Source organism: Protopterus annectens, chromosome 1.part2, assembly GCF_019279795.1.
Source record: "Protopterus annectens isolate FY-2018-M chromosome 1.part2, PAN1.0, whole genome shotgun sequence".
Taxonomy (NCBI): Eukaryota; Metazoa; Chordata; order Ceratodontiformes; family Protopteridae; genus Protopterus; species Protopterus annectens.
In genome coordinates, this window is record NC_056727.1 from 840,967,115 (window position 1) to 840,982,704 (window position 15,590).

Here is a 15,590-nt window from a genome sequence, read left to right on the forward strand (position 1 = left end):
TCTGGAAACAAACTGGGTGGTGGGGTATCTGAAGCTGTTAAATATGGGTAACTTGCTAAAACTGAGGCCATAACCGATGCATCTACTAATCCCCTTCCTTCTAGTTTCCTAAAGCTGTATAGACATTCTTTGGGATAGTGACAGCTCCTCCTATTCCACACAAATTGTACCATTAAACTCTGAATTTATCTTAACCATTCAATAGAAGGTGGGGTGGGAACATAGCAAAGCACATATAGTAGCTTCAGATGAAAACATCTGTAAAGCTGAGATTCTGTCTCACCATGATAGATGTGATTTTCCCCATGCATGATCTTGTACAAATAATTGTTTCTAGAGAGGACTAAGATGGCTCTCTAGCACCCGTCAGTTTCCTACACAAAGCAATACCAAGATACTTAGGAAGCTTAACATACCATTGAAATGGATCAGTCCATGCATGCATCTGTGTAAACAGAGTAGGCTGCAGTGTTGGCAGGGAAGAGAGCTGTTTTTGAGTTCTCCAGATCATCATGCCTCTCCTGCACACATGACAATTTTAATTCATAACTATCAGCTTTCACTTTCAGAGGCTTTCAGGTGCATAGCCAAATGTAGAAAATCATGTTTTGTAGACAGCATTTAATATCATCTGCATTTTTTGCCACTAGATATTAACTGTCCAGAATTTTCTAGAATGTCCAAACTTTTGTTTAAATGTTTTGAATTGTTCCACAAAAAAAATGTTTTTCTGGCAAACAATTGAGGATTAAAGTCCCTAAATGATGACAAAAATCTAAGATTCAAACTTCATATCCTTCATAAAATGCATGCTAATTTAACAATTTTCTACATTTATATGAGCGGTATTAAACATCTAGCCCTGATTTTGGGCCTTTGCATCCCTCAAATTTTTGCTTTCTCCATAATTCTTGTGTTGAGAAGATGAGAGGTTGAAAGGTACACAAGCAAAAAATAGACTGCTTTCACTGAAGGTTTTGATAGTGTCAGAAAAGAAGCGGATACAAGCAGTACATAAATAACCATTTATACCATGTGATGGCATATTTAGTTATATAACCTCAATAAAATATATATTTAAGAAAAATTCTTGGGAAAACCCTACTGGCATTAAAGACGGTCACTTAATCCTAGCAGGAACATAATTATTTTATAGCACAAATTTGTGAAGACAATGAAAATAATCTGGTACTTTTATTACATCATGTTAAAGATTTATCTCTGAAGATAAAACACATGCTTGGAAAGACATTCCCATATATTATAAAATCAGAAAATGATTAGTGTTATTTAAGAAAGCACACAGAACATGCAAAATGGCTAAATCTATAATTAGTAAGTACAGTTTTAAATAAATACTGCTTTAAATTGAATAACAGTGATTTTACAGTGTCTGAATGATAAATATTTGGTGACTGTAGTATTATTTTACTGGGGTAGAATTCCATGCAGAATACTATTATAATACAAAAAACATCTCTTTCATCATACATGGTTTTATCTCATTACCTTACCAGTATTTATGGGTTTTTAAATATCACCTTCCACACATTTAAGCATTCCCTTGAATCATAGATATCTAGCAGATATTTTTATATGGTCATTTTTGTGTTATAGTTTATAATTCCTAATAAACTATTAGTTGAAGCCAGTCATAGAAAAATATGATAGTACACTGTTAAGAATTGCTTACTCCCTGGTATGTTATAGTATGAGAAATATTCACAGTTTTCAAAATGATATAGTTCTTTGCTTAAGACAGCAATGAATCCAACAGGTTAATAATTAGTGATTTAAAGAATCTCAAGTTTCTGTCAAAGACAAACCTAGAAAAAAGTCTTCCATCGGCTCTTTTTATACATCAATGTGTTTTATATATATATATATATATATATATATATATATATATATATATATATATATTGCAATACACTTGTTTACAGACTTTATGAAGCAGTTTCTCAGTTTTTAATAAACCTCATTATAAATGTTTACAATATATAATGGAAGCCTTTATAATAGCCTGAACTTTAACTATTATTGTATACATGAGTAATAAAAGTAAGCAAGCCCCTTTTACATCCTAGCTAATTGGATACAGTTTACAGTGCTCAGTAACTTGCTGTTTTATATAGATCATTAGTGGCTGTTTCCATATGAGAATGACATGATTTAAAGCAGTGTCTCAGACTCCAGCTTTAAAGTAAGAAGTATTCTATTTCTGTTTTGCTTTACAACAAAGGCTGTTGTGTCACTGTGATAAATACCTACAGTGTTAAAGCACCTTTTATTGTATGGTTAGATGTACAGAGCTTTCTTAACTTTGAGATTCCTTTTCACAAGAAAGCTCTTCAGATTTCTACATGACCAATCTGAGAAAGAGTTAGTGTTGTTTTAGCAGAAAAGTTTGCAGTTTGTCCAAACTAAAGCAAACAGCTCCACTATGAAAACTTAAATCGTTAAGCTGCCAGTGTTAAATTATACAAGTCAAACTCATTGAACAGAACACCTGCCAATCATGTGGGTGGTATCCATTAAAAAAACTTTCCTTGTAGAGGGCATGACCCCAGGATTGTAACGCCATGTAGAAAACATTACCCCCATCATCAATTATGTGGTTGCACAAATACTGAGAATAAGAAAAACACCCTAAAAGACTGAAAAATAGATCTCTCAACTAAAATTTTGGATTGGAGCTAAATAATATAAAACTTTTACCAGAACTGCATCAGGAAAAAGACTCCAGGAAATTATGACTTGCTGAAAGGTAAAGTTTCCAAGCCAGCCAATTACATTTCAACTGTTGAAATTCTTTATTCTACTCTATTGAAAAAATGAACTTTGTTCATACAGTAACCCTAAAATTCAAGCATATTAAAAACCTGTGAGTAAAGGTAAACTAATGAATTCAAGCAAGACCTAGTATCCTTACTTATACATCGCAAATTATTCCTTCCGCAAATGCTAGGGTTATAATTATACTTTGTGCAGCTGTATATCATTGTCTGATGTTTCACTCTACATTTGTTAAAGCTTTGCCTAGACAGAGGTAATGATTAGTCTAAGTGTTCAAAAAAACTATTCAACTTGAACTTTTCTAAGTATATTAAAATACTAACATAGCTGGTACAACAATGTGTGATTTATAATTAGTCAAACATTACAACAATTTGTGATTTATAATTAGTCAAACATTACAACAATTTGTGATTTATAATTAGTCAAATATTTGATTGGCAAAGTGTGAGGGATAGGCCACTGATAAGTTACATCTGCCTTGCATATAGAGTTTCAGCAAATCCTGTTCCATCAGACCTATTACTCATTTGCATGTTGATGGTACCAGAAATACCCACTCAAGGGATCTTAATCCCTTTTCCAAAATAAATAGAACATGTTAGGGGATAGGTTTGTATCACAGAGGGTAATGCTTCTGTGGAATGCTTCCACTCCACATAAAGCAGACAGCTTCTCTCACTCTGTTCTAATGAAATTTGCATGACTGGATGGTAACCACAAATTTACCCCAGTTTAGCACCCAGTCATGGATAGGCGAAGCATGTTAATGTCCTGACATATCTTTGTTTATTCTATCTGTGGGTTATCTGTACACAAAACATAATGGCTAAAGCTACCATGGAAATGTAATGCTAGGCTTCCTACAGTCCTCACAGATCAATAGTCTAGTCAGTATCTATGAACTTATGAACCTACGAGTGTTGTTGTGCAGATAAAACAATTCAAAGGTTTCATAGTATGGAAAGCTATATGTCTCAAGCCTGCAAATATTTCATTGTATTGCAACATAATACACTTTAATTAGGTACAGCCTTCAAAGTACGCATAAAAGCTTTAGAATACTGAAGCTCAACTTGCATCGAGATGGATGGTATAGTTTCCACTTTCACAAAAACTATCTCTGAGACACTGTGATAAGGTTGTGGATGCTGTCATTACATGTTCTGCTGTACCAAAGCACTGGAAGTTGTCTGATATAAGAACAGTCTTAGTTATATATCTGAAAAAATTGCCTAGATCAGTGCAAAATACACACAGGCAATTCATGTGACATTTGTGGTGTACATAAGTGGAGATATCCCATTTTAGTATGCTACATCATTCGCCACAAAAAAAAATCAGTGACCTCCTAAAGGTATTGAGAATATTTAATAACATGTACGTTTAAGATAATGGATGCTCTTCTAAACTTTATGATGTTATCCACAACCCAGTGAAACATTAAAACACTAGTCACACTGAAAGTTAACTGGACTGCTAATGCTGCTAAGTACAATAGACTGTACCCCTGTAGCAATTTATGTCACACCAAAACTAAACAAGAATGCACATAGAAACAAAGGGAATATTGCTTATTCAACTACTTGCTATTATGCAGTCCAGATTGCATCATCATGAGTATCTGTGTTTGACACACTGGAAGTGTACGTGAAACATTCACCTGCAAAGGTATGAATTAAGGGAGACAATCACCAATACAATTTCACTAGGGAACATTTCAGTGCTGGCTGCAAACACAGATCGCACAGTAGCATACACTAACAGATGCAAATGGACAGTGATAGTAGAAAGGCAACATCTTTGTGGAAATAGTCTAAATAGGTGTAGGAAAGCACATTTTGAACAGAGATACGTGTATGAGACGTGATAAATGTAGTTCTATATTCCACGAGTGATGCCACAGCACCACCTTAGTCGATGATACCAATGTGCTGCCACCAAAGCTTTCCTAAAGACATGTAGAACATGTTCTATAGCTGAGCAAAGATGAAAGTGGAAAAGATTTTATGGTCTAGAACAGGGTGCCTTAGTGGTCCAGGTACCTATATTGAGGACTACTTTAGATGTCAGATAAGGACAGCATTATGGTACTGGCTGATGCCATACAACATATTATGGCAATAAGCAGATAAGTGGTAGAAGTGCTTCAAGCATTTTCAGTAACTATAACGCATAAACAGTTTGGCAGCCAGGACATTTGAAAGGAACAAATAAGGATAATTACTCATGACACACTTTATTCATCAGGACAGAAACAACCAAGATGAGGTATATGGGCAAAGCCTGCCAGCCTGACAGCTAAAAGAGGGATGGCAGACTGTGTAATGCTCTTGTGGCAAGTGCTTCTAGTTTTATACCTTGCACTGAGAATATAAATACTACAACGCATCTTTTGCAACATGTAAGTAGCAGAGCATATAATAAACAATATATAACATGCATGAATATCACACAGGATATTCTCACAAAGCATAGCCATGGCTAGGACTGAGCAAGGGAAGGCATCACTTCAGTACACTGGATATAGGCTTTAGATGCATCAAGAGACAAAGATGAATGATCAGGGGGAAACTAAAACAATGAAAAGGAGAAGGAAGGCTACAGTCACTGGAGATCAGAGGCTACCCAGAGCAGACTAGAATATATTGAAGAAATGATGTAGCTAATAAAGAGCATGGGCTTTGACATGGTTCGTGGCCAGAGTTGTGCATGTGGTCTAACAAGGTGATAGGGTTCGGTGTGTCAAGAAAAAGCCACTTTTATCCAGCAGTGACCATACCACTACATGGTTTAAACAGAGGGAAAGACTAAAAATTCTAAGACAAAAATGATTCTATGGGATATAGGGGAGTGTATTATGCTAAACTAACAGGAGAGCCTCATGTGAAGTTAAAGTTAAGAAGGCCAGGTAAGGGAATGAAGAAGCTATGGGGATGGGTAAGGAATGAAATATAAGGCTATGGACAACGGACTTTGGCAAAACACACAAACATACACAAAAGGGAGAAGAAAAAGAAGGAGGCCAAAGAAGCTGTATAGGGATATGAGGCTAGGGACTATGGCAAAAAGGTATGCATACAGTAGGTGGAACTGAGGGCATGGGTAGCAGAAACCCACCATCCATGGAAACCACTTAGAGGTCAAAAAAGGCAGTAAGGGAACCACAGATGTAAGTTCAAAAGAAACCGGTAAAATGGGTCAGTAAGGGGCATGACCTTTTAAAAAATATAAGGCAGAATAGTGGAGGAATACAGCTAAGGAGGCCAATAACAGGTCAAGAAACAGTGGGAAAAAGATGAAGTATTGAACTAATTGATAACTTCCATGTTTGTAAAAAGAAAAGGAGGTGAGGATGCTATGCTGTGTGGAAAGATGGAATAAGAGTGCATGGACACTAATGTAGACCAGAAAGCAGTAGAAAGGAAACTGCACCAGGAAAAAAGGAAAAATAAATAAAAAAAGACTTCAGAGGAGAAGACTAAAGCCCTTTCCATTCGGGTTACCTATTGATTTAACACACTACAAGGACTTTATTTTCTTCATAGGATCAGGTATGCAGAGTTTCAGCCTTAGATGATAACAGCGGTTTCCATGTGACTGCTACCTGTGCATTTTTTTTGTAGAACTTGTGAATATTATAATAGTCACATCTCATATTCTTGTAGCCACACCCCATGTCATTACCCACGTTTTTATAGCAAGGGTTACATTATTAAGCTATCCTGTTTTATCATACTCCTTAGTCTGCACTGGTTAATCATGGAATCCCACCTGATAACACCAGGCATTCTGAGGCAGTGCAGCAAATGTCTCTTGTTTACTGAAAACTCTTTATTGCTACCTCGCAGTGATTTAATGTGTAAGACATGTAAGTATTTATGGAACTCAGGGGACAATTCTCATTACAGAACACATTTGATAAACACAGCACACCATACACACAAACACAGGCACACAGCCCCATCCATACATAACACCTCCACTAAACCAACTTGCATTGAGGTTGTTAAAAGATCAATGCATAATCCTCACAGGATAAGAACTATGAAACCTCAACCATTAGTTGATAAAGCAGCATGCCTATCTTTACCTGCATACCAATATCCTATATGCTTATCTGTAAGAGTCATAATGGTCAGACACTAAGCCCTTAAGGCTGACTGAAACTGCACCTATGTATATGCTTTAGTAATAGATGACTATATTATCATGTATTGGACACCACTCACACAAGAATGGTCAAGACCAGGGTAGAGGCTGTCTTTTGGGAACCAGGACATAACAAGGACTCTCAGAACATCCATCCTGACAAACATGATTATGAACAATAAATACACTAAAACACAATCCGCTAGTCAGCACAATAAAGGTGCATCTTCCAAAAAATTACACACCAAGATGCAAAAGTGTGTATTTATTGAAACAATGCCAATGACATAAACTAAAAAACACATGTAATAGGATTTAGCATGCTTTCATCTTTACCCACGAGACTTCATCAGAATCCTGATGATGATGATCCCGATTCTGATGAAGTCTTGTGGGTAGAGACGAAAGAGCGCTAAATCCTATCACATGTGTTTTTTAGTTTATGTCGTTGGCATTGTTTCAATAAATACACACTTTTGCATCTTGGTGTGTAATTTTTTGGAGGATACACCTTTATTGTGCTGACTAGCGGATTGTGTTTTAGTGTATTTATTGTTCCTGAGTAAGCTACGTGGAGTGGTTGGAAACATGATTATGACCTGATAGCTACCCATAAATATATATGACCTTATAAACTCTATCCCCCAGGAAAAACAATAGCCTTGCGTTATATTTTGCCATTGTCCAGAATGATGCCAAAATTCAAATGCAAGATAAATGGCTTCATGATTTGGTTATATAGCTGTTGTCATTCTAGAGAGACTGAGTATGTCATAACTTGTGACACGGTGGCTGGCAAGTCTAGCAAGCCTTTTGCTTTGCTAGGAATGGTCTACACCTCTCTTATGAACGGTTTTGCATACTGGCTAGTGCTTTTGCTGTCCTAAAGTGTCTTTTTTAAAGTCAGACTCCATCTGCAGGATATTCCAACTCAGTAAATTCTAATTTGAAGCACAATAAAGTATCTTAATTTAATACAAGGATTTAAAAAATGAACATGATACTTTTCAGTATCTTAGTGCAAGAAATCTCTCTGGAAATGCCTAAAATAATGGGGGACGAATGTCCAAACATAGGGACAGATTTTAAATATTTCTCTTATAAACTAAGAAATTTGCTATAATAACAAGATTTTTGTTAACATGCATTTTTTGAAGGATATTAAGTCTGAAACTTAAATGCATGCTATTATTTAATGACTTGAATCCTCAATAATTTCCCAGAAAACCACACATTTTATAAGGTGCAGACCAAAAATATAAGCAAAATCTGGACAGTTGACAGGTGTCATGAGGGTTTCTTGCAACTTGAACATATACACATATGTGTAGTTATAAGGACATGGTTTCAAAACAATGAAAATACTCCCTTTTTTCTTGGGTTTAGTGTCATCATGTTTGTAGGGGTCTATATCAGAACATTGAATTTTTAAAACTTCGAATGTTCTAATATCGAACCCTATTCAGCGAACGCTAAAAATAGCGAAGCTGCAGAACACCAAATTCTTTCCTAGGGAAAGAATTCAGTTGGCCAGTTCTGTGGCTTCACTATTTTCAGCACTGTGGTGGAAAGTTACAGGTCGGGTTCAGGTAAGTGTACAATTGTGTGTACATTAGGGTTAGGGTGCGGGTTAGGTGAGTGTGCGATAGTGACGCACTTTATGGCTAGGGTTTGGGTTAATGTAAGTGAATAGATAGTAGTGTATGTACAGTTTAGTGTAGGGTTAGATGTAGGATTTTAAGTGTATGTGTGTAGATTGATGTTTTTTTTTTTGGTGTGCTTGTGTTGTGTGTATGTGTTTCGGAATAGCAAATTTTTTCCTTGGGAAAAAATTTGCTGTTCTGAATGTTCAATATTTTGTAGCTTAGATATTTTAGGTTCGATTAAATAGTGTTCACTATTTTCATCTTTTGATAGTGTGATGTAAACACTGTTTGTAGAGCCCCTTTTAATTGTGGGGGAGGATCAGTATTTCCCAAGGATATTATCACCTTATTAATGATTCAGCAGGACAAAAAAAATTTGAAATTCTAGATGTCCAAATCAACCTATACTAAATTAATTGCCACTTTATAGCTAGTTATAAAACAGTTTCTAAATCACCTTTTGAGAATGACAGCTTAACCAAATTGCCATTATAAACCCAAGACCTTTCTACTAGGCAACTTCAATTATCCATCAGTAAAATGGCTGACATGAAGTCAATTGTCAGCATGCCAAAATTTTTTTGACATTATAAATCTTAACTGTCTTATAAAATTAGCTAACCATCCTATGAAAGGCACCAATATCTTTGATTTTATCCTTACACGGATCACCATTTCTTTTATACCTTGATGTGTATTATCTTCCCTTGCTAAATCAGACCATAGCTCAATGATCTTTTTCTTTAGAACTTCTCAAAGCAAACCTTCTTTAGTTATTTGAATGTCTGAATAAATTATGCTGTAATCCTCATCTGACCGATTCCATTGTTAAAGCTACATTTCATACATCTGATTCGACTCCCATCTAAATAGTTGCCTTGATAAGTCTGCCCTATCCACATCAAATATAATGACAAATTTAAAAACAAATTCCTGTGGTGGAATACTTATATAAATAAACTGCAAAACAAGGGAAAGCAATTATTTATGAAGTCTTATTTTGCTTTTTACTTTAGTTTAACAGCAAGTTTAAGCAAACTAGTAAATTGCTTAAGGGAAACATTTGTAAGTTCAAAGCTGAATATGAACTTAAAATAGCCACTAAAACCAAAAATAACTGCAAATATTTATTTAACTGTTAAATAACAAGCAATTAAAAAATGTGTAACCCAAAACTGTTTACAGTTTGTCCACAGTAATACTGTTGACTATGACCCAAAGGAAATAGTTAATCTATTAGATGGTAAATTTAGTAAAGATTTTACTCCACTCACTATAATCACTATTCCACAGATTTCACAGCTACAGCTACACCCTTTAATTGATATAAACACTTTCTGTCACCCCTAGAAAGAGCTAAAAACTCCTCATCCATAGGTCCAGATAACATGCAAAGTTGCCTGGTTATCATTGTAAAATATGGCCTATCTGAACTCCTGAGCAACTTCTTTAATGTAAAGCTCTCCATTTGTTATATTCATGAAGCCTGGAAAACAACCCTGTAATATTGTTGCTCAATGGTGACCCAGCAACAGACACTGATAACTACAGACCTATTAGTCTCACTATCATCATATATAAAGCTAAGGAATGTATTATGCCAGATATCATTAATCTGGACATTAGAAATCTGTTGTTAAGTTTGGACAATCATCAATTCAGATTTGTCAGAGTAAGGTCCTGTCTCTTTAACTTTATCAATGTCTTTGAAAATGTCAACAAAACATCAGATTGTGATTAGGCAGTGCACACAGTATATCTAGAGCTGGTCAGTGCATTTGACACTATTCCCCATGCTGTGCAGTGGATAGCTACCCTGTTGTCTGATAGAATCCATGTGGTTAGAATCCCAGGTGTTACTTCTAAAAGCAAAACAAATTACCAGTGTTGGGCCCCCTTTTTTTGGCATCTATTTCTTAAACTCTTAGGTCAGCAATCTTGCCCTGTGATTATCAACATTTCAGATGACTGTAAATTGTGATTTTCCATCTACTTACAATTGTCTCATCATGGGTTAGACCATGCTAATCATTGGGGCAAGGGCAATGGTCTCAAATTAAATGTGACAAATGTAGTAGAGTTTGTTTTTTAAGTCAAACATTTAAATATCATACCATATAGATCATACAGCTCTCCAATTAGGCAATGTCATGAGGGATCTAGGTACTCTTGTTTAAAATTCCTTATCTTTTGATCATCATGTCTGCATGGTAGCTTGGAAAGCCTTTTATCTGGCTTATTTAAATTCTTAAGGCATTTCTTCTAGATCTGTTGTAGTCTTAATTACCCTTTACTCATCTCTCATCAGACCCATTATTTAATGTAATACCCCTTTTGGCATGCATTTATCTAAACATATCAGTCAACTTGATATGTGTCAGAGGTTCTCAAGATATCAAAGGCATCAAGACATATGGTTATTCCAGAAGTGAAAGGCAACTATCTCTTTATTTAGCCTCTTAGAGACTTATTTGTGCTGATCTATATCTAGTCTTTCAAGTCATGAAACTCAGACTTTCTTTGACTGCTTATTCCTTCACAAAAAAATGGTTTATCAAATACTCTAACAAAGGGACTAACCATTCATCAGCAGGTAAATAAAACATCTTGGTGTGATCGATTAATTTTGCTAAGAATCCTATTCCTCTGGCGAAAACTTCCATAGCACTTCAAGCAAAGTAGCACATTTTGAAGATAAACTTAGATAATTGGATGGGCAGCTGCAAACTTTCCCTGGGTCTGTCTTGTACTGCCCTCCTTGAGGATGGAGGGAGCTTTTGAATATGGGTTACTGGCTAGGCTTGTAATGATTTGCAAACTGGTTGCTTAGTACTTACCTGTTAGCCTATAAACAGCAGAGACCAGGTGCAAAACCACATTGGAGTCCCCAAGAATCTTGTCAGTTTGCAGCAGTAGTTAATGTTAAGTTTCAACAATTCACTATACAGAGGAGAGGTTTCTGAGGAGATGAAAACAGCAAATAGTAAAACCACTATACTGTAGTAGGTATGGAATTCTTTGCAATATGAGATTACTAGCCTAAAACAGTGGCAGTAAAAGTCATGAAGAAAATAAAATGCATGAAAGACTGACTGCCATCTCCAAGAAAAACAGCCTTAAGGACAACCAACCAGGGTAAACTGTGATAATGATCATTATATGAATCCAGATTTATGACTGGATTATACATGTGCCTGACATGGTAATAATGACAGACCTGGTTTACCTGAGTTTTAGAAAGACCTTTATCAGGCAACTGCTAGGAAAGCAGCAGTTGTTGGGGGAGGAGGGGAGGACTAATTGTTTGAACTGGACTACTACTACTGCATGATTGAAATGATAGATAAAAAAGTTGTACTGAGATACATGATGTCAGCAGTAAGGGAGCGACTACATGATTATGACAGGATTATGCTGAGGTCAGTAATCTTTATGTGTTCGTTTAAGATGTATCTGAGGAAAAAGAGTAGGATAGCCCTTTCAGTTTGACATAAACATATGTGCAGAGGTGGAACAGATTAAGGGAAGGCATGGAAAGTCTGCCCAAGTACTCAGATCAACATCACATGACTTTCATTGCAGATAGATATAAAATACTGTTTGTGGAGCACAGCAGCTGGATTATGAAGTATTAACTGAAGGGACTAGGACTAATAACAACAGATCAGGGCAAGGTTATGAGAGCTGCATTACCAGGCTATAATGCATACCACACCTTTCGGCCACCTAACCTGGACCGAAACACTAAAGGTGGAGGCGTGTCCATATTCATTAAGGATATCCACACCTCCAGGCTATTTGCTCAGCATAATGCATCCAAGATTATCCAAGTGCAACAAACTCTGGGCAAGACCACAATCCAAATTGTAACTTGCTACAGATCCCCCACCATGCCCCAGGATTCTCACTCCTCATTTCTTGATACACTGGAAAATATTAGGGTACAACCCAACACCCTAATAATGGGTGATTCCAACTACCCCATCATTAACTGGGAAAACTACTCATGTACCAACTCTTTTGCTCAACGTTTTCTGGAATTCATAAATTCCATCGCCTTGGATCAACTTATCCACACCCCCACCAGGGGCAGCAATATCCTAGACGTGGTCATTACCAACATGGGCGACCAGTGTTCCACACCAGAAGTCAATTCTTGTTGGTCATATCCGGCCACAAGATAATCACCCTAGACATCCACATCTCGTCCCCACCCACCATTAGGGAAACCACCATAAAAAATTTTTCCAAAGCCAACTTCATGCTTCTTAAGACAGAAGTGGAAAACTTCACGACACCCATGCAGACGGACAATAGAGGTACAACTGCTGAATCCTACACAAATGCACTTTATAAGCACATACACGAGTGCAAGGATCGTGCTATCCCTAACAGAACCAGGATGCTATCCTCCAAAAAAAGGAAGCCAATCTGGTGGTCCCCTGCCATAAACAAACTCTACAACAGAACAAGAAACTGTTGCAAAAAAGAGTGTAGGAACACCCTGGTCAACCTCAGTAAGAAGCTGAGATCCCTCATAAAATCCTCCAAAGCTAGTTACAAAAACAAAATTGCCACTGATTCTAAAGACAACCACAAAGCATTATATAACTATGTCAATAATCTCAATGGCAACACTCAGATCTGCTCTAAGTTACAGCACAATGGCACTAAATATACAGAACCAACTGATATTGCCAACATCCTGGCAGATAGGTTAAGTGCTAACTTTACACCCCTCTCACCCCCCCTAAAGGGCCCATCTCTACACCGGAAGAATGCAAAGCTCCTGTCATCACAGCTGTACAAGTAAAAACCACACTCTCTAAAGCCAAGAACACAGCATCCATGGGACCTGACAACATCCCAGGCTGCGTTCTACATGAACTACAGAATGAACTGGCACCCCACCTAAGAACCATGTTCAATCATAGCCTCATCTCAGGCTTTGTGCCCACTGAATGGCACACAGCAACAGATATCCCACTCCATAAAGGGCGAGCCACCAAGGACCCAAGGAACTACTGCCTGATTAGCCTAATGAGCCTCATCTGCAAGGCCATGGAACATATCATCATGGAACTTATAAACAGACATTGGTAATCTCCAAACTCTGGACCCCACTTAGCTCGGGTTTGTGAAAGGCAGATCATGTCTCCTAAACCTGATAGACTTCTTTGAAGCAGTCACCAAAGCTGTAGACGAGGGTAAGGTGGTTCACACAGCCTATCTAGATCTTGCCAAGACTTTTGACACCATCCCCCAGTCTGGAATTATAGATAAACTCACTAAACTAGGTATAAATCCCTATGCCATAAGATGGGTTGCCAAATGGCTCACTGACAGAACCCACACTGTGAAAGTAGCAGACTCCAAATCTGACTTCAGACCAGTGACAAGTGGAGTACCACAGGGTTCAGTCCTGGGTCCTCTCCTGTTTAGCATCTACTTTTCAGAAGTACAGGTTAACACAGAAGGTCTTTGGCTAATGAAGTTTGCAGATGACTGCAAACTAGGAACCATAATCGAAACTACTAATGATGTGGACAACCTACAAAAGGGCTTTACTGAAACAGATTGGCCTCAAGCTCAATGCCAAAAAGTGCATTGTAATCCCCTTTGGTAAAAACTCTGTACCCATGAGCTACCACATAGGTGGTAGTCTACTTAACACTGAAAGCATGATAAGAGACCTTGGGACACAGGTGTACAGTAGTCTCTCCTTTGACAATCACATCGCCACAGTAGTCTGGAAATCCTTCTACATGGCACACCTCATCACAAAAGGTTTCTCTTCAAGGAAAAAATAGGTCATTGTTCCCCTTCTACTCATGACTCATTAGACCCATTATAGAGTACAACGCCCCTTTTGGTATGTACCACACAAGACATCTACAACAACTGGAAAGGCCACAGAAATACCTCACAAAGAGGATTACTGGCCTCAAAGAGATGCCCTACGCAGACCATCTCAAAAAACTCCAGCTTTACTCCATCGCATATCGTCTACTCAGAGGTGATCTCTGCCTAACATACAAAGCTATGTCAAACCCAGAGCTGTTGGACATGCTCAACTTAAAGAAATCCCAATCCCTCCAAGTTACATCTCTAGAGACCTAAACCTTGTCACCACAATAAACAGAACATGCTGGAGGGATAGATTCCTGTCCCAGAGACTTCCCATACTCTGGAACAAACTATCTATCTATATCAAACAAAGCTCCTCATTAGCACTCTGTAAGAAACATCTTGATGATTGGATGGGAAATAGGAAATTCACCCTGGGGGATCACTCTGTGCCTCTGCTTGACAGGGGCACAGGAAAATAATTTTCTTGGGTGGCGAAAGCCAGGGTACCTTTTTGGCTAGGCTTATATAGGCCCTAGGGCCAATAGCCTAGTACCTACCTATGAACCTGAGCACAACTAGATCTCAGCACAGTGAACGGGGTGCAAGAGCTGTGTTTGCAATAAGCAGACTGTTGGGCTGCATCCTCAATGGTAAGATTCCAAAATAAAGCTATAATGACCCTTGTCCACTGGTCCGTGTTCTTTACTGTTTGTAGTATGAGGAGACATCTTAGAAGTCAGATGTTGAGATGATTCTAAAAAGATTCCAGAGGTAATCCACCAACATTTTTTCATGGAAAGAGTGCAAAAGGTACAAATCAAGTTTTGAAGAGACTGATGTCTTCTCATTAGATATGAAAAGACAAAAGATTTGGTATTATATGGGTCTGCATGATTATGCTATTAGAGAGAAGTGGGTCACCCTGAAAAGGAATAAGACTGGGGTATAAGGTACTTGTAACAGACTCTGTGAATAAACTTCTCTTTATATTTGTGTAAATATTTCCTCATAGAGGACTTGATGTCAAATGAATGGACCAGCAAAATGGATGACGGTAGAAATAAAATTCACAGAGAAAGACAATAAGAGGTAAGGAAGGAGCAGATGACAGAGCATGTTAAGTACACTTAAAAGCAGACTAGATTG